The sequence below is a fragment of the Humulus lupulus genome, chromosome 2 (assembly GCF_963169125.1).
Source record: "Humulus lupulus chromosome 2, drHumLupu1.1, whole genome shotgun sequence".
Classification (NCBI taxonomy): Eukaryota; Viridiplantae; Streptophyta; class Magnoliopsida; order Rosales; family Cannabaceae; genus Humulus; species Humulus lupulus.
The window spans coordinates 23766499-23787269 of record NC_084794.1 but is presented as its reverse complement, the minus strand read 5'-3'; the positions used below and the strand labels follow the sequence as shown (position 1 = coordinate 23787269).

Genomic DNA, 20771 nt, shown 5'->3' with positions numbered 1-20771 from the left:
TGGTTTTGTCTCCATGAAAAGTTCGGATGGTTTCTCCAATTTGGATTGTAGGTGGACGAAAATGGGCTATCATTTGGTTTCCCATAAGAATGAAGAGCATTGGCCTCCTCAGAAAAGGCTTCTTGGTAGGAAGGACAAGATTGGGCATTATGGCATGGATTAGAACATATAGAACAGACATCTTTTCTTGGTTGTATTGGAGAGTTTATAGTTTGGCTTATGGCTAAAGCTTCTACTTTTCTTGCTAATTTATCTAAAGATGTTCTTAAGTCTACTTCTTCTTTTACTTCATACCTTCCTCCTCTTTTTGGTGAATTAGTTGACCTAGACCTAGGATCAAAATAATTCCATTGTTGTGAATTGACAGATAAATCTTCAAGGGCGTCCCACGCCTCTTGTCCTTGAAATTTTAAAAAATTTCCAGTATGCATAGATTGAATCATTTGACGATTAAAGGGGGTCAAACCATCATAAAAATATTTTACAAGTATCCATTTTTCAAAACCATGATGAGGACATTTTAATAATAAATCTTTAAATCTTTCCCAACATTCATAAAACTCTTCATTATCTTTTTGAAAAAACTCGGAGATTTCTCTCCTTAGACTATCAGTTTTAGACATTGGAACAAATTTCAACAAGAATTTATTATAAAGTTGATCCCAAGTAGTTATAGACCCAGTGGGAAGGGAATTTAACCAAGCTTTTGATTTGTCTTTTAATGAAAAAGGGAACAATCTTAGTTTGACCGACTCATCAGAAAATTTTTGAAATTTAAATGTTGAGCAAATTTATAAGAAATCTTTGACATGCATGTAAGGATCCTCTCTATCTAACCCATAAAAAGATGGCAATAATTGAATGATTGCGGGTTTAAGCTCAAAATGAGTAGCAGAAGTAGTAGGTAAAACAATGCATGAAGGAGCATTAGATGAAATAGGTGCAAAATATTCAAGCAAAGTTTTTTCAGGCACAACATTTTCATCAACAGGATTAGCAATAGGTTCCATGATGCTCAAATTTTTACTAACACTTTCAATTTCAAACAAAGATAAACGTCTTTTTACTAATCGTTTTTTAGAGTTACGTTCCCAATGATGCATACAATTTTCACAAACAAGGCAACAAGGATAATCTCAAACAAGCAATTTTCTGATGTGGAAGATCAGTTAAAACCGCAACCACAGAGCATACTTAGAATTTTTAGAGATTTCACAACAATATAATTCTTATGGTTTACTTGTCCCCATGCCTATTTGATTCCACTTACTCGCGCACTACTAACAACTCCCCGAGGTTAATTAGTAGAGGCGGATTGGGAATTTTGTTCAAATTTCCTTTAAGCAAAAATTGCTTATGGTGAAAGGACAAGATTTAGGTTTCTCTTTTTTTTTTTTCAAGTATTTTTCACAATATTACACTAAAATATTATAGAAGACAAAGAAAAATAAGGCAAAAATTAAAAAAGACTAAAATTTAGGCAAGAGTAGGGAGGCATAGAATGCCATCAACCATAACAAAATTAAGGTAAAAACTAGGAGGCACAAGTGCCATCAACTAAAACATAAGATAAAAGACTAGGAGGCAAAATTGCCATCAACTAGTAATTTGCGGAATTTAAATAAAATAAAAACACAACAAAATAAATAAAGAAAATTACAACAAATGTTAGGAGGCACAAGTGCCGTCAACTAACAAAGATATAAAAGAAATGAAATTACAACAAAATTATGACAAAATTAGGAGGCACAAGTGCCATCGACTATAAAAATTAAAATGATAGATAGGAGGCACAAGTGTCGTCAACTAAAAAAAAACAATAAATATAGAAATATGAGTATATTTTTTTTTATGGGTGGTTGAACCGTCCCAAATTTTCTTTTTATCTTTTTTTTTTTATATAGTTTTTATAGTATATATATTTTTTAGTTTTTTTTTAAGTGCAAAAATTAAAATAACTAGTAGAAGAATTTACTAACCTTGATATAATTTTCGTTTCTTTTTTCTTACAACTCCCCGGCAACGGCGCCAAAAACTTGATGGACCCAAAACGGGTATGTTTAAATATTTATACTCGCAAGCGCACGAATCGTATTTATAGAATAGTTTTCGTGTAAGCATGAGGTCGAACCCAAAGGAGTTGTCTAAAATAAAAAAGAAAACTATTTTAAATCAAAAGTAATAAATTCTAACCTAGTTCCAAAGATTGATGAGTTTTAATATTATGAACATAAAATAAAAGATTGAAAAATAAAGCTATTTAAGAGAATAAAAATAAAGCAATAATGAGTTGACAATAAGTATTAAAAGAAAATATTATTAAGATACTAGAATCCACAAAATGTAAGTTTAATAATATTTATTAGTATATTGATTCCCAAGTTTTAGTGATAGATAGTTTAAATAATTTAAACTATCATTTTCCAAAAAGATTTATAATTTTAAGCACAAATTTCTTATAAAAAGATAGGATTTTTCTTCACTTTTCAAAATTATAATTTCAAAGCATTTAGTGTAAATCAATCTAATGAAATAACAAATAAATCAATGAATATTATTTATAAGGCAAAACATAATATTTTTGTTCTAAGCATGGATGTGTACAATTTAATGACACATCTTACACAAAGAATATTATGTTTATGCACTAATGAAGAACAAAGTGTAAATATGTTCTAACAATCTAAAATACAAGATATTTAAGATGAAAGAAATATATGAAGAAGAAAAATCCATAAACTTTGTTGTATTACAAGGGAAATCAACATACAACATAAATATTACCTAGTAACAAGTTGCTTCATCATGATCTTAATAATCTTATGAAAAATATTAGAAGCACATAACTAGAGTAGAAATTACAAAATAAATGACATACATACTTGCAAAATGCTCTTGAAAAACCCAAATGGAAGAGAGAATGGTAGAGAGAAAATGAGAGAAAAATATGGTAACCAAAAACATTAAGCACCCCAAAATGGTCTTCAAAACCCTTATTTATAGCCAAAATGACATTATTAAAATAATCAATTTAAATTAAGTAAATTGATTAAATTAATAATAAGATGGTAAATAGGGGTAATTTGTAGGAGTGATGATGATTTTGGGGTAAAAGTGTGTAGACAAAAGGGTAAAAAGTGGCATTTTGAGCATAGGGGACAATTAGTACATTTAGGCAAATTTAGGCTCAAAAAGTGGCTGTGTTGGCAGCTGGGCTGCTTTGGGTGCCAGGCGGTTAGGAAGCTGCTGGGTCGTACGGATGGGTTGGGCAGGAGGCCCATGGTGAGGAGAAGAGGCGCTGAAGCTGGGGAGTGACTTTGGTGATTCGGCTGGGCATATGATGCTGGGCGTACGGCTGGCGTGGAGAGTCTTCAGCTGGAGTGCACTGGCGCATGTGAAGGCTGAGGAGAAGCTTTGGTGACTTTCGATTGGGGCTGGCTGAGAAGAGTGCATGGGCCTAATGGGCTGACTTGGCAGTGGAGCTGCTGAAGGCAGCTGAGTTGGGCCAGGCGTGGGCCTGGTTTGCTGAAGGTGGAAATGGGCCTGACACTTGGGCTGGGCTGACTTGGGCCTTTGCTAAAAAACACCAACTTTTCTCTCTTTTCTTTCAACTCTAACATTTTTTCTTCTCTTTTCAAGAGCAATAAAAATGCAACAATATAATTCCTACAAGATAAAAATAAATTAAATAACAATCAAATATTTTCAATTATAAATAAATCATATTAATTATTTGAAAATATTGATTATAACTTAATTTAATAAAGCATTTAAGTTCAAAAGAATTACATTTTTTACTTCTATCTTAACAATACAAATTTCATTTAATTACAACATATTATAATAAAATATCTATAAAAACATATAAAAATCTAGAAAACTACAGTAAGACTAATAAATTAAAAATTACATAAAAACTTAATAAGTTAATTAAAAACTCAAGAGCTAAGCAACAATTAGCATATAAAATTTGGTAAAATAACTCTATTTTGTAGAGTTATCATTAAGCACTTGGCCACATAATCCACCATATCCCTCTTCATGCCTGACCACCAATACAAAGCTCTCAGATCCTGGTACATCTTCGTCGTACCCGGATGTAAGGAGTAAGGAGTGGTATGCAGTTCATCTAAAATCTCTCGCCGGATATCTGAACCCATCGAAACACATATCTGACCCTTATACTTCAGTAACCCCATCTTTGAGATAGAAAAGTCCTTAGCCGCTCCGACTAAGACGTTCTCCCTGTAACCCCTCAACTGGGAATCATTCCTCTGTGCCTCCTTGATCCTCTCAAGGAGTGTGGACTAAAGAGTGATGTTGGCTAACCGACCAACCACCAACTCTATACTCGCTCTGGTCATCTCCTCTGCTAGCTTATCGGATATCTGTCTCAAACTGAACAGCTGTCCTGGGCCCTTCCGGCTCAATGCATCAGCAACTACATTAGCCTTCCCAGGATGGTATAGGATATCATAATCGTAATCCTTAACCAACTCCAACCACTGTCTCTGGCGCATATTCAGATCCTTCCGAGTAAAGAAGTACTTCAAACTCTTATGGTCGGTGTATATCACGCACTTCTCACCATATAGATAATGTCTCCAAATCTTAAGTGCGAACACCACCGCTGCTAATTCTAGATCATGCATGGGATATGTCTACTCATACTCCTTTAACTTCCTCGATGCGTAGGCTATCAAATTTCCAACTTGCATCAACACACACCCTAAACCCTGTCTGGAAGAATCACAATAAACCACGTACTTCTCATTGTCCGTCGGTAGACTCAACACTGGAGAGGTGATCAATCGTCGCTTCAACTTTTTAAAACTGTTCTCACATCTGTATGTCCAGACATACTTCGTCTTCTTCTTTTTCAACTCTGTCAATGGTGTAGCTATTCTGGAGAACCCCTCAACGAACCGCCAATAATACCCTGCCAATCCCAGAAAAATTCTCACCTCAGGAACACTGCTCGGTCTAGGAAAGTCTCTCACTGCCTCAATCTTATTTGTGTCGACCAGAATCCCCTCCTTACTGACGATATGGCCCAAAAATGTAACTTGTGGTAACCAGAACTCGCACTTGCTGAACTTAGCATATAGCCTATGCTCTCTTAACCACTGCAATACCAAACGTAGATGCTGCTCATGCTCTGCCTCCGACTGAGAGTACACCAGAATGTCATCGATGAACACAATTACAAACTTATCTAAATAATCCTTGAAGACCCTGTTCATCATGTCCATAAAAACTGATGGGGCATTGGTTAATCCAAAGGACATAACCAGGAATTCATAGTGTCCATACCTCGTGCGAAAAGCGGTCTTTGGTATGTCCTCCTCTTTGATCCTTAACTGATGATAACCTGGCCGGAGATCTATCTTAGAAAACAATTTATTTCCCTGCAGCTGGTCAAACAAATCATCAATCCTAGGCAGTGGGTATTTATTCTTAATGGTCAACTTGTTCAGCTCCCTGTAGTCAATACACATCCTAAGATATCCATCCTTCTTCTTGACAAACAACATTGGAGCACCCCATGATGAGAAACTCGGTCTGATGAACCCCAAATCCAGTAACTCATACTGAATCTTCAACTCTGTCAGAGCCATTCGGTAAGGTGTCCTAGATACTGGCTCCGCTCCTGGTACCAACTCTATAACAAAATCAATCTCCCGCTGTGGCGGCAGCCCTGACAGATCTGCTGGAAATAAATCTGGAAACTCGCATACCAGCCTGGTCTCCCACGGTCCAACCGACACAACCTTAGAGATATCCACAACACTCGCTAGGAATCCTATGCAACCTTCCTGCATCAGGTCTCTAGCCTTCAATGCTGAAATTATAGGTACATGCGGTCCATTAGCTGTTCAAAAGTCACCATCCTGCGCTTGCAGTCAATTGTCGCCCCATACTTTGATAGCCAATCCATCCCTAGGATTACATCGAAGTCACCCATTGCAAGTTCAATCAGATCAGCAAACAATTCCCTACCATCTACCTCTACTGGTAAAGCTCTAATTCACCTCCTAGAGACTACCAGTTCCCCAGTCGACAACAAAGTCTGAAAACCCCTAGCATATAGAACACTAGGTTTACACAGCTGATCTATCACTCTAGCAGACACAAACGAATGAGTAGCTTCCAAATCAAACAATGCATTATAAGAAGAACCAGCACTAGAGATCTGACCTGCCACAACCGAGGGGCTAGCTTCCGCCTCCGTCTGAGTCAAAGTAAACACCCTGGCAGGAGCGAGACTGTCGCCCTGCTTTGGCTCCTCCTTCCTGGCTTGTGGGTAGTCCTTCTTCAGATGATTGGCACTCCCACAAACAAAGTAAGCCCTAATCCTGCACTCACCCTGATGTCGTTGTCTGCACCGAGGACACACTGGGAAACTCCTCCAGTTGTCACTTTCGCCCTGACAGCCACTAAAACCACCTCGTGCCCTCCTATCTAAACTGGGAGGAACAACGGAATCTGGGGCCTTCCTCTTCTTCTCACTGGAGCCACTACCCCGACTGGATCTAATAAAAGGAGGCACTGTTCTCCTGGCATCGCGCCTAACAGCGCTCTCTCTCCAAATCTGTTCCTCGCCCCCCTCAGCTGTGAAGGCCTTATCTACAACCTGAGCGTAGGTAGTAGTCTCTGGATCCAGGGTGATCTTCACATCACGGGCGATATAAAATTCAATCCTCGTATGAACCTCTCTCGTCTTGTCGCATCTGTCGGCACTAGATCTGGCGCAAACTTTGCCAGACGATCGAATTTTAGGGGATACTTTGTCACGGTCAACCGGTTCTGAGTCAGGTTGATAAACTCATCAACCTTCACAGCTCAGACTACAACACTATAATACTTCTCGTTGAAAATGTTCCTGAACTCTTCCCAGGTCATAACTGCCACATTTCTCCTCTGAACTACTACATCCCACCAGATGCGGGCATCCTCTCTGAACATGTAGCTTGCACAAGCTACCCTCTCGCTCCCCTCAACCCTCATAAAATCAAGAATAGAGGAAATCATATTCATCCACTGCTATGCCCGTAGTGGGTCTGGTCCACCCTCAAAGGTGGGAGGATACTGCTTTCTGAACCTCTCATATAAGGGTTCCCACCTATTCTCCACAACAGGTTGGACTGGCGTTGGCACCATAACCTGCTGAATTGGCAACTCAGTGACCTGTGGAGGGGCCTGCTACCTCAACTGGCGGAGTTCTTCCTCTGTTCATTGCAGTCTTGCTTCCATTTCGGCAAACATCTGTTGCCAATTCTGTGGGGCAGGTGGAGGGTCCTGACCCTGGTTATCATCCTCGGCCCGACTGCCGCGGAGTCTAGATGATTGACGAGGTGTAACACCCTAAGTTGCTAATAAGGTTTAGGACCTTGATTAACGTGTTTGGAGGGCAATAAGTGAATTTATATGATAATATATGAATTTAAATGAAAATGTGATTAGAATGCATGTTTAGGTGGTATAAATATGCATGTGTGCCCCGTTTGTATGCTAGGGGTAAATTGGTAATTTTAGCCCGCTGAGGGCATAAATGTGATAAATGTGTTATGTGATTTATACCACGTGAGTGTGGCAATATTAATGTGATGCACGTGCCGAGATGGTCCTAGAGAGCTAGGTAACTCAAAAGTCACAACGGGATTCTATACCTGGCTCGGGAGGAGCCTAGGGGTACTTTGGGGAAATTTCATGAGTTGGGTTGTGAGTTTGTGGTTAATGGTTATTGGTGATTAGGTAACCTGAGTAACCATTAGTAACTGCCGTGTTATCCAGATTTCCGGATAGCGTTTAGATTGATGTCCTCGGGGAAGCAGAATTATCGATGTCTTTCACGGTAGGTGACCAGAGTTCGCGGATGGACAGAAAGGCTTCGCCTCTCCTGTTTAGTATCCGGATTACTCTTCCAAGCAAGCACAACACGGAAACTCGTCGACTCTCCCGGACTCCCGAAGGATACCCCTCGGGGAGGCCCCTTCCAGGAGAGGCTCTTCGAGTGGTCCCCGCGGAAACAGTTCCGTGCCTCGCACAGAACAAAACTGAACGGTCGAGTCCGGGAGAAGGCATATTTGGAACGATATCCGTCTGACACAGGATCCCGCCTGACACGCCCGTCAGGTCAAAGCCGCACATATCCCAGCACGCCTAAGGGTACCTTTTCGCCTACTGTTCCGCTGACAACTTGGAAAAGACGGCTGACTTTGTGTGTTCCCCATACTTTCACGTAAATATACCCACATAGAGTCTTGTAGCCATGCTACTACAGTAATTGTATCCCCTATTTATGGCTGGTGTAATTAAGACTCATGGACGTAGAGAAAAACCCTAATCCGAAACCCTAGCTATAAAGACCCCTTCATTTTACAAGAAGAGGGACGAAGAGATCATATAGCAAAAACTCTACTAAAATCTCTCTAGCTTCATCTTCTTCAAGAGAACCCGAGAGAAACTCTGTGAGTGTGTGAAGTTCTTGTGCACCAGCCATCTTACTGTGACCTTTTCCAAGTATAATAACATCGACTCGTGGACTAGGGCTTGTTAACGCCTGAACCACGTAAAAACACTGTTTGTTTAACTATATTTCAGCATTTCTACAGTTCTTATCTTTTTATTATTCTGTTTGTATTCGTTTCCGAAAAACTCGGTAAACATGCCGAGAGTAACAAGTTATGATGGGAAAGTGGTAGAATAGTAAAAGAAAGGAATTGACGAAAATGGCCTTGAGGTTTAGTTAGGAAAGGGTTTCTATGAGGGGTAAAATGGTCATTTTGGGTGGATGGATATGCTCAATTTGAGGGCTGGGGACTCTAGAACCATTTAACAAAAGGAAACTCAACCTCTCTCTATCGATGCTCTTCCTCTCCCTCTCTAAGGTGACTGAATTTGAAGGATTCTAAGCTAGAGCTCAAAGGATTCAAGGCTAGGAATTGGGGGATTGGTCTACTAGGCTCAGAGGTGAGTTTTACTCAGTAACTTGATTGAAATCTGCAGAGAAAAGCTAAGGTTAAGAGCTGATATATGTATTTTTTCTTGGTGGATTTTGGGTTGAAGCTTGGCTAGGTCAGTTTGGGAAATAAGAGGGATATGCTTGGAATTGGACTTGGAGAAGGCTCAGGGACGAATTTCAACTTGAGGTAAGGTTCTATGCAACTCTGATATGTTTTAGCTGAGGTAGTTTAAGTTTCTGGTTTATTGGTTTAAGTTTCATAAAGTTTCAAGCCAATTGGTGAATTGGGGATTTGATTGTGTGTTTGGGTTTATTGTTGATGTTTATGAGTTATTAGATGGTCTATGTGGGGTTTTGAATTGATTTTGAGGCTTAGGCACTTGCTTGGGATGATTTGGAGTGGTTTTAGCTCGGGGAAAACGCAGGGAAAAACCCAGAAATCTGGGTTCGCGAAGGAGCGTCGCGGCGCGAGGCTGCTTCAGGTCAGGGGGAGGCTCTCTGACTTGCTGGGCACCGCGACCCTCTAGGGCAGTGCCGCGGCGCTAGGCCAGTTTTAGGGCATAGCAATTTTGCAATTTTGAGCTTTTGCTCCGGGGGTTCGGGGGATGTTTCCGATGTATTGTTTTAGGAATTTGGGGTTTTTGAGAGTGTGGGATTGGTCCCGGGAAGTGGTTTTGGATTGGTTAGCATTAAAATATGTTTTATATGTGTTGTGACTAGGTCTTCGGAGAGGCTCGGGTTAGAGGACCGTGCTCGCGGCTTTGGGGCATCGGGAGCTCGGGATACAGGTAAGAAAACCATTATTCCCACAGAGCTTGTATGCAGGGCTGAGCCCAATATGTTTGAATTGCAGGGCATAGCCCTTTGATTGAATTTGTTAGTAATCAGTATATGTTTGTTATGCTATGAATACAATTATGTGAATGTTCGGCGAGAGCCGGGAACGGCGTAGGCCGTGATCGGCAAAGGCCGGGAGCAACGTTGAGCACGTGGAGTGCGAGTTTCCAGGGTGAGACCCTAAATGATACCTGGGATATCCTCACGGTGTGGACCGCGAACCCAGGGCCTGGTAAAGCGCCTAGGACGGCATGGTCGTATGTGTTTAGCCTATTGGTGGCCTGATTATATGCTAAGTGTTTGTTGTGTATATGTTATCTGCATGTGAGGGTTTTCTTGCTAGGCTTCGGCTCACGGGTGCTCTGTGGTGCAGGTAAGGGCGAGAGGAAAGTCAACCAACCATGAGTATGGAGAGCGTGAAGCGGAGTGTACATGTTTGGCCTGCCTGGCTTCCACGGCCAGTGGTTTTGGGAGATGGTTGTATTAAAACTTAGATTTTGTCGTCTAGTCGACTCAAACTTGTAAATTTTATGTTGTAAATTTTTCTAAACAGTATCTTGGGATCCCAAGTGTCAAACACTCAACGATTTGTAGTAAATGTAATTATTTTCAAAGTTTATTTCACTAATTATGATTTAATTACACTTTTGACCTAAAAACCTCGATTAGCGAGTTAAATGCACGTTTAAAACTCACTTAGTAACGGCTCTAAGGAAGTAGGGCGTTACACGAGGCATCTAAAAAATTATGCCTGAAATCAATGACACCGCTCATCAGGCATGACAACAACATCCAAAACCATCTCCCAATCACATCAGTTAATCATAAGCAACAATCCACATAATGCACAGATAACATATAGCACACAACGGGCCATGCCCTGACATCATGCATACATTAAGTCATTCATCATGCTCTATATAGAAAGAAAAAAAAAGGCAAACAGGGTATTTAAGCACATAATCAGACATACAATTTAGTTATTACCAACCATCCCTGAGTCGAGCTTACAACTGACAGCGAGCGTCCATGTTCGGTCATTCTCCAGAAACCATAAACATTGGCTCGCTCTGATACCAAGTTGTAACGCCCTATTGCCTTAGAGCCGTTACCAAGCGAGTTTAAAATGTGCAATTAACTCGCTAATCGAGGTTTTTAGGACAAAAGTGTAATTAAATCATAATCAGAGTCATAAACTTGAGAATAAACCTTTCATTGGAAAATTATAAAACGTTTAACATTTGGGATCCCAAAAAACATTGATTAGAAATATTTACAACTCAAAATATAACCAGGGTCGACTAAACGACAAAATTTAGGTTTAGTACATTCATCCCCCAAAAGCACCCCTGGTCGTGGCAGCCAAGCAGACCAGACATGTACGCGCCACTCATCACGCTCACCATACTCAAGGTTGATCAACTTTTCCCTTGCCTTTACCTGCACCATAGAGCACCCATGAGACAAAGCCCAGCAAGAAAACCCTCACAAGCAGACAATATATGCACATCAAACACTTAACATAAAATCAAGCCTTCAACAGGCTATACATGTACGACCATGCCGTCCCAGGCGCTTTACCAGGCCTTGGGTTCGCGGTCTATACCGTAAGGATATCCCAGGTATCCCTTAGGGTCTCGCCCTGGCAACTCGCACTCCGTGTGCTAAACACTGCTCCCGGCCCCTTACCGTTCTCGGCCTTCGCCGTTCTTGGCCATTGCCGCTCCATCATTTATACACACACATAATATAACTAAACAGATATTTAAACACGTATAAATGCAATCAAAGGGCCACGCCCTGCAACACAGTTATATAGGGTCGAGCCCTGCAACTTAATCATATAGGGTCGAGCCCTGCAACACAAGCTCTATGGGAACAGTAGTTTTCTTACCTGTGTCCCGAGCTTTCCAAACACTGATGTCCCGAGCACAGTTCCCTAGTCCGAGCCTCACCGAAACCCTTGAACTGAGTTAGATCCCTAGATTAATTCCCTAAGCTTCAAGCCACCAGCTCCAAAAATCCCAGTTCCACTTCTTAGTCTTTGGTTTATTTCACCAAGAGTTCTCCCAAGCTTCCAATGGAGAGAAAATCTTCAAAAAATAGGTGAAGGAAGAGATAGGGTCGGTTTAGAGAAATCTAGGGGTTTCCTATAGTTTTTTTTATTTAACTTAAGTGTAAGAGGTTACCTCAAGGCTCGGGGTGCCAAAAACGTCCCCGGTGGAAAAATGGTAAATTTCCCCAATACTCCCTCGTAGGCATTCTAACCTCGAATATATCTCCCAATATTTAATTCTGTAACCCGATAACCCCATAAGATGTCTAATACCCAAAATACCCCTCGACTCGCCCCGAGTCAGATTTTCGACCCCGTTGTGACTTTCTAGCTAACCGCTCCCTAGGACTGTCTCGGATCGTGCAACACAGATATATCGCAGGTATATCACAATTATCACATTTATGCCCTCAATGGGCTAAAATTGTAATCATGCCCCTAATAGCCAGACGAGGCCCACATGCATATTTAATTCACCTAAACATGCATCACTAATTACATATTCACATAAATTCTCATATTATAACAATAATTCACTTATTGCCCTCCAAGCACGCTAATAAGGCCCTAAGCCTTATGAGTAAATTTGGGTCGTTACAAAGGCTGTGGAAGGTTAGCCAAAACAAAGCTTTGTCTATCATCCTCACGATCATCATCTTTCTCTTCTCCTTCCTTTGAATTTTGAAGCAAGTTTGGGGATTCAAACTTGGAGATTGAAGCTTGAGGTCTTAGGCTAGTGTTCAGCCATTGAAGAGGATTCAACCTAAGCTTAAGGTAAGATTTTAGTTCCATTTTATAGTGCCTTGCCCTGTTTTTGTGCTGGTTTTAAGGTTTGAAGTTTTGATCATTAAATTGGGGCATTTGATGAAGTTTTGATTGGTGTAAGGCTTAGGTTTTGATGCTTATATGGTAGATAAGTTGAGGTAATAGCTGATGGTTTTGCTTTGTGATATTGGGAGAGATTTTATGGGGTTTTGAAATGAGTTTGAAGGGGAAAAACAAGGGTTTTTGGCTGAGTTTCAGGTGGGGCCGTGCCTTTGTTCTAGAGCGTCGTGGCCCAAGCTCATTAAAGAGGAAGGGAGAAGCTGCTGGGCCGTTGGGTCGCGACTTGTGTTGGGGAAATGGTTGTGTGGCCGCTTCTGGTTGAGGAGGCGGGCCGCGACATGGTGAGGTAGGGCCACGACCCTTAGTCGCATTTTGGCCAAAAGTGTGTTTTTGGCTGGGGGATCCAAACCTTAGGCCTCGGGATCGTTCCTACCACCCAGTTTAGTAGGATTCGATATCCTGGAGGCTAGGTCTTGGTCCAGTAACATTTATTATTCATTTTATTGATGGAATCTCATAATTGATTATGACCAGGTGACCATCAAAGAACTAAAAGTTTGATCGTTCTCAAGGGTCGTTCTTTTACTAATTCTTGCTCGAACCAGGGTAAGAAAACTGCACCTCATATGTGACATGCATGATTACTCATGAGGCATGTTGAGTGTTTAAATGTGGACTTGATTGCATATCAAATGCTTAGCAAATCTTGCTCACTTGTGCATGGCAGTGACTAAATATTCAGAATTGGCAATGGTGTCAGTATTAACTGTGAAGCTGTGACTCATTAGTCAAGTTCGGCAGTAGTACTGAGCACTGGTCACATGGTATTGACTAATAAGTCAAGAACAGTCTTAGCGTGTTTAACGCAAGCTGACAATGATTAGATATAATCGAAATCTGCATTGAATGGCTCAAATGAGCATTAATGTCGGACCGACCTCAAGTTCGATGAAAACTAAAAGCGTTTGTCTAGCCTATGGCTAGTTACTTAGAGCCAGGGCCAGAGAGCCCAGGTAACTGCTTCATCACATGGCTATGGGTGTTGGGCCCAAAGTGACTTACCCAACAGTCACTCATTTGATTGGAGCAAGGGCCAAAAGGTCCAGGTTATTGGATTGTCACATAGCTGTAGGTGCTAAGCCCCGTAGTGACTTGCTCGTCAGTCACTCATTATGGTTTACCAGAACCTCAAGTGTTTAATCACTCATCTGACTAGAGCTATACGATCCTTCATGGTTAACGTAACCACAAAGTAATATTCACTCATCTATTCAGGGCTATAAGCTCTGTATGATTATCATGATCATCATTTGATAATATTTATATGCAGTATTGAGTTTTCTTACTGGGCTTTGGCTCATGGGTGGTATGTGGTGCAGGTAAAGGGAAATAAAAATTCACCCAGCCTTAAGTGGAGAGCTTAGGTGGTGATGTGTACATATACGATCGCTTAACCACCACGACCAAAGAGTTTCTCGGACGAACTAGGGAATTAACCCTATTTTTCCCATTTAGGTCAGCGGGTTGTAAATTTTACACTATAATGACCATTTTGTATTGTAAATAACTTGTAAATGTTTTTATAGACCAATGAACATTTTTATGTTTTAAATAAGATATATCATTTCATCTTTGATTGATTTTTCACCTTAACATATTAATAGCACCTAGATGCATGTTTATAACCAAAGAACTCGATTAGCGAGTTAAACACGGTTCAAATTTCACAGTAACAGTCTTGGAGTAACTAGGGCGTTACATTTTTGGTTGGCCTTATCCACTCTTGCCATGAACCAATACACCACATTTGAACCTTCTTTAATAAAAACAGGGATCAACATCTGCACAATAATTTATTCAAAATTTTAGGAACTGACCTAAGTAAAGAAGAAATTATTGAAAATTATTAGATCAAAAGAAATCTCAAAGACAGCAATATAAGAAATTACTCACCTCATGACATCTACGAAAATCACCATAGTGATGTTGCTTCCATTTGTTTTTATAAGCTGTCCGACGAACTGGGAAATCCTTACCATGGTATTTTTGCTGGCCAAAAAAAGGATTAATGTATTAGAATTTAAGGCTCTTACACTTGACAGTAAAAGAGCCAATCTACTATCCAAAAAAAATTTAACATAACCAAAATGTTTATTTTATTACTGAAATGTTAGGTGGCATGAACCACTCCAAAGATGTGGTGTTTGAATATTTGAGCTGCTCCTTATATGTCATGATTCTAGCAAAGGCTGATATTATCTTTAAATAAATTACAACAAAGATCTAAGTTTATAAAACACTATAAACAACACATATGATCAATGAATAAAAAAAATAAAAGCTTGAACAAGAAAAATTTGAGTCTTAACACTTACCTCTTCCCGCACCATTTTTGAAGGCTCAAGTGACCTCATGCATACACAATCCAATAGAAGATCCCCGTAATCACACACTATATAACTGCCACAAAATCTAGTAAATTCAACCGGAACAACAAGAAATAATAATATAAAATATAGTTAACTAACCAAAAAGGACATAAAGTTAAACAAACGAACACTTACAAGTCTTAAAGGGTAGGGTTGTAGACGTACTCGGCCAATTTAAACATCTACATTGTTACGGCCATAGAAAGCTTGAAAGTGCCAACCACAATCCCTTCGTGTGACCGAAAATTGTCATAACCAATGATCCCCCACTTGTGCCTTTCTTGTAGTTGTTTAAAATGATTGCCCGAAACATTGACATCATCAAAAAGTTTGGTCAAATCCATTATATTTTCTTCTCCTACTTCAGGCCTAACATTTCCATCATTCTCGTTCGCACTCATAAAAGCCCCCATTTCAAGGGGCATCTGCCACTGCAGTGTTCAAATTGAGGCGCTTAACCTCACTTGCAATCATATCCCTGATTTTCTCAGGTAATGTGCCAATCACGGCCATCAATGAATCCATTTGAGAAGACATTTTCATAACCTTCTTGCATAAAAAGTTACAGCCCCTTTCACTACACAGTCCTCACTTGGATCAATTTGTGGGGGTTGATGAAGTTCGTCAACAACACGAACCTAAAAAAAAAAAAAAACTGAATCAAATTCAATATTTAATCTTTAAAACTTCAAGAAAAAAAACATTAAATAAAGGAGACCACTTATTGTTTTGCAGCCACTGTAACCCTCATTGTGACAGACATAATTCTTCACTCGCTTGGTTGCCTTATCTGTCCAAAATCATATCAGAGAAACACTACGGTCGACAGACATATTTGGAATGTCAAAGTAATTGAAGTAACTGCAAAAAAATTAAATAGAGAAATCAACATTTTGAAATTTATCCAAAATACCATAATACATGACCAATAACTACACATAAAATATATTAAATACCTACAAAAATGTTGTGTATCCTTTTGCATGAATTAAACAACCAGCTTGGTACTTCCCCACAAATTTCATTAATTCACTGTATGCATGAGTTGCCCAGTTTTGGGACTTGATCTTGTCGGGATCAGTGACGATGCTTATGTAACTTGAATGTATTGTGTTCCCGGTTCTTAGAACTAAGATGCTCCCAAGGATCACGAGGACAAAACTTGCGAAGAAAAATGACTCAGCCTCACTATAATCTAGCAATTACTTCTCCAAAGTTGTCAAGCTGATTCTAGCTTTACCCCCCATTAATTTATCATTCAACTCCATCTCATCAACCTTTGCTTCAATGTCGATCCAAACATTCCCATCAGGATGCTCCATAACACGTTGGAAAATCCTCGGGGACATTGGCACCTTCTTCCCATAAATATTAATGAAGTTGCCGCCAACATCCACACAGTCAAAGAGCCATTTAACCAGCTCACTGTATATGGGGTAATCTGCCCTCAAATATGCACCAAATTTCCCCTCGTACCATTGCCTTCTACTCATCCGATAATGTATCCACAATCCTCACGATTCTTTTGAAAGAACACTGATTGATCATTTCACGTGAAGCAACTTCAAAACCTTCTTCATCATCTTCATTGTGGTCCTCTTCTTCAATTTCATAACTTTCATCCAAATCAGAAGGTGCAATCTCATTTTTCTTCTCCTTTTGCTTCTAAGATTTACTTGTAGAACCCAAATTGAAAGCAACCTTCCACTTTCCAGCAAGAACCTTTTGCATCTAAGAACATGAACAAAATGAAAATTAAGCATTTATCATATGTAATATATGTGGTGTAAGAAAAATTAAGTTCTAAATATGAAGCAATACCTCAGTATTTTGTAATCTATTTTGCTCTCTTAATAAAGTCTCCATTCGACCTCTTTCAGATTGAATTTGTGCCAAAGTGTCTTTCCTGGAAAATATAGAATATTGGTACAATATGTAAGTTAAAAATACCTAATATCTTCAAAAATAAATATGCAAATACCAATTTACCATTAATGTTAAAAAAAACTCACGTGAATTTTGCCACTTCAACTTTTTTTCTTCATTTTTTGCAGTTGCTCCCCGTTTTCGTTGAAGTGTCATTTCCCTAGAAAAAAAAATAACAAATTTTAACATATAAAAATAATAACATTCACTACATGCACTAAATGAATGATAATATTAAACTTTTTGTGGCACTAAATGAATGACAATATTAAGTATGTTGATGAACTATGCTGAACCCAGCCAATCATATTTCACATTGGCAGGAGGGTTCATTCAACTGATTCTAACGCACATTCAGAATGTACTTTCTATTTCCATTGGCTGAAAATCAGACTAGAATAACACCCAACACAAGGATTTTACTAAGTTCAAGAATGAAGAACAATTAGTAGACTAGATTTAACAAGATTGATGAATCTGTTCTTCTTTGAACTAATTTCACCTAGATGGACTGAAGCCTTAAATGTTCCCAAGACAATATGCTACTGTTGTAAATAAACCATCACAAACTTTCGAGGTAAGTCTCCAATTGAAGTACTAATATTGACAACATACCTTTTTTTTTCAATCCATGCCACTAGACTAGCTTTATGATAGTCATATAATTCATCTATATTAATCTATTAATTGCCACATAGATGACAAATAAATTTACAAGAGTTATCATACAATACATAGATAAGAAGAGAATAATAGTATTCTGAGGCAATTACTTGAGAAAAATTGCTTCAAAAAGAAAAGAGCTTGAAAGCTTATTTTACTGGCCAATTTAGTAAATAGATATAGTCGGACCATAACAGAGAAGTGTCTAGGTTTACACTAGTGTGTGTGTGTGTTATTCTTTTATGTGTAAGTCAAAATAATAGTTTATGCTATAAAGGGTCACATTGATTATACTATCATTATTGCCAACTATTTTTTTTATTGTTTTCAATTGACACATAGGATGGAAACAATCAGCTATTAGCCCAAAAACAATGACACATAAATGGTAAAATTATACCATCAATAATGCCAACTTGTCATTTGAATATAATTGTTCTGCCTATGCAGTATGCCTTTTGAAGAATTGAGCATTGGTTTTTAATATCTTAAGCTTTCTCAAGAAAAATTATGTATTTACATAGCAATGTTCACATTATTCTATTTTAAAACTTTGCTTTTAACAGAATAACTAAACGTCGCAACTGGAATAAACAACTGAGGCATTAAGAGTTTACCTAACACCCTTTTCTACAGAAACAAATGGCCCAAGAAATTCAGCTTGAAGTTCATAATTCAGCTGGTGTGGACAGCCTTTGGAGGGTATGTGAATTAATTGAATTTTCTTTATTAATATCATTATAGAATAGAAGAAATATGGTTTATTTTATTTGGTATAGGGTAACTTGGTTCCAGTCTTTCTCCTAAAGGGTATCAATCTAACATCACCAGCAATGGCAGCATCCATGCCAAACCTAGTTCCAGGCATAATTTTTGTAATTACTTGGACTTTAAGGTAGAACATGTGGCCTTAATATTTAAAACAATATATATAAATATATAAGGGGAGATGATAATTGTATTTGTATTTGCATTGTGTTGTTTTATGACAGATTAGAGAAAGTGAAACTAAGTTGCGTATACAACAAAGTAAAGATAGTAGGGGCATTGCTGTGCGTGAAAGGCGCTCTAACAATTAGCATAATACATATTGCCAAAGTAGATGCAATAGTAGGTGGTAATAGACAGAGTAAGACTAGTGGAATAGTATTATCACTAGCACTCAATATCACTACCACTCAACACATGCCAACATAATATCTTAAGCTTTCTCAAGAAAAATTATGTATTTACATGGAAATGCTCACATTAAACTATTTTAAAAACTTTCTTTCAACAAAATAACTAATATTATTAAATTAGAATCTTTTTTCCATACAAATCAATATATATATATATATATAAAACACTTGACCCCTTTAACATAGGTGTGGTGGGTTACTCTAATATAAGGCTAGTTTTTCTTTCTAATTCTCTATAGATTTCTCAATCTAGATCTACTTTGCATCTTTGTGTGTGGTTAGAGTTATTATAATTGACTGAAGACCAGAAAGTCCATACTTGAAATAAGTCGTTCTCCTCATCTTAACATCCAGTTATAAGGTCTCTATTTTACAATAATTTAGATTTTGACACAACTCCTTAGGCTGCATTGTATGTCACAATTTATTTAGATTTTTGTTTTGAGTCAATAAAGAATGAGAAACAAGCACCAAAATATATAGTAATCAAAATTAACGCCTATGAAAAATTCAACTAAGTGATCTATTTAGAGGATGAGTACTCAACTATTAACAACATTAAGATGGTAACTTACTTTTGCCCTAAGAATAGTTGCTGTAAGTCAAGACCTTGTTTGGAAAATTACAGAGGTATAAGAAAAACAAACTATTTTTACACTACAATACAGATTATAGAAGCTTAGTTTCAGTCAAACGATTCCAATATGCCCAAAAAAAAATATTAAACTACAAAATAATAAAAAAAAATTGACAGAATATGATCAGAGTGTTCGTATATTTCTAGATAAAATTGCAATATTAGGGATTAGTTGATCACAAATCCAAGGGTAGTTTATAAATAAATCAAATACTACACATGCAACCTAAACACAAATTATTAAGTCCAAAAATAATAATTTTCTACATACCCTAATCTGTTAAAACAAAATCATAAAAATTCAATATTTTTTTTAAATGTTCAACTTTGGACCATGAACGATAACACCCACATGTAAAGACATTTTTTTTCTCAAATGTAGAAGTAAACTTCCAAAAAAATAAAAAAAAATAATCAAGTAAAAGAACATCTTACCAGAATCCTTTGAAATCCTCAACCGGTCTGACGTTGTCCGAGCAATCCTTCCGATGACCTTCACAAGAAAAGCCTCACTCAAGTTACTAAACTTCCAAGCTTCTATCAAGAGCAAATGAAAAAGAAATTACGAATAGGAAGAATAAACGAAAACAAAAAACAGAAAAGTAAAAAAAAAGCTCACCTTTTTTGTTTAGACGACAATGTTTTTTTGAGTGTAACCGGTTGAGAGTAAGTAATGCTCCCATTACTTTTAGGCTGCCCCTACTATTGTAGTCTGGCAACTGTCTTTCAGGTGTCAGTTAAGTCTGAACACCCAACTCAGCTCCCCAGCCACATGATGGCTATTAATGGCCAAGATCTTTTCCTTAACATATTCTGTCAACCATTGGATTAGTAAAACTTCATTCTACAACCTGGATTACCTGCGAGACCCATCCCGCCTATGTCTCGGGCGGATCATCATCTGGGTCTTGACAATCAAATCCAGCCCATTGAATTTATATTAATGGTTCTCCAAACAACCACAAATAAATATTGAATTATCTAATTAATTTATATGTGTTAATAAATAAATATACCAAAATTAGATCAATAGACCTGGATCATCATTTCTTTCTCAAATATTATCAAGATAAGTTCATGTTGGAGTAATCCTAATATCACTAGCATAGCATATGACGTATTGTTATTAAGAGATAATTAAATAACTTATTTTTTATGTTACTCTTTCAAGTCTAGACAATTACAACAGATTTTTAGTCGATTAAAAAAGAACTCGTTTTACATTCAGCACGTGAAACATCTGGAACTGCAG

At 38.2% G+C, this 20771-nt stretch overlaps 1 long non-coding RNA gene and 1 other non-coding gene across 6 annotated transcripts; one reads left to right on the top strand and one right to left on the bottom strand.

Moving 5' to 3' along the window:
* Positions 1 to 501: 501 nt before the first annotated feature.
* LOC133820494 (small nucleolar RNA R71) lies at positions 502 to 608 on the top strand. Its single transcript, XR_009886902.1, has one exon. It is a non-coding gene; the product is annotated as a small nucleolar RNA R71 (small nucleolar RNA).
* A 13682-nt stretch (positions 609 to 14290) lies between these two features.
* LOC133817498 (uncharacterized) lies at positions 14291 to 20354 on the bottom strand. 5 transcript variants are annotated; one of them, XR_009885572.1, is made up of 9 exons: positions 20139 to 20354; positions 19955 to 20012; positions 17125 to 17198; positions 16934 to 17018; positions 16069 to 16843; positions 15248 to 15973; positions 15059 to 15143; positions 14637 to 14732; positions 14291 to 14524 (listed from the first exon to the last, which is right to left on the bottom strand). It is a non-coding gene; the product is annotated as an uncharacterized LOC133817498 (long non-coding RNA). The 5 variants fall into 5 exon arrangements; XR_009885573.1 differs by lacking the exon at positions 20139 to 20354 and having other exon boundaries at positions 15248 to 15750; positions 15831 to 15973; positions 19955 to 20111; XR_009885574.1 differs by lacking the exon at positions 20139 to 20354 and having other exon boundaries at positions 15248 to 15750; positions 15834 to 15973; positions 19955 to 20111.
* Between the last annotated feature and the right edge of the window lie 417 nt (positions 20355 to 20771).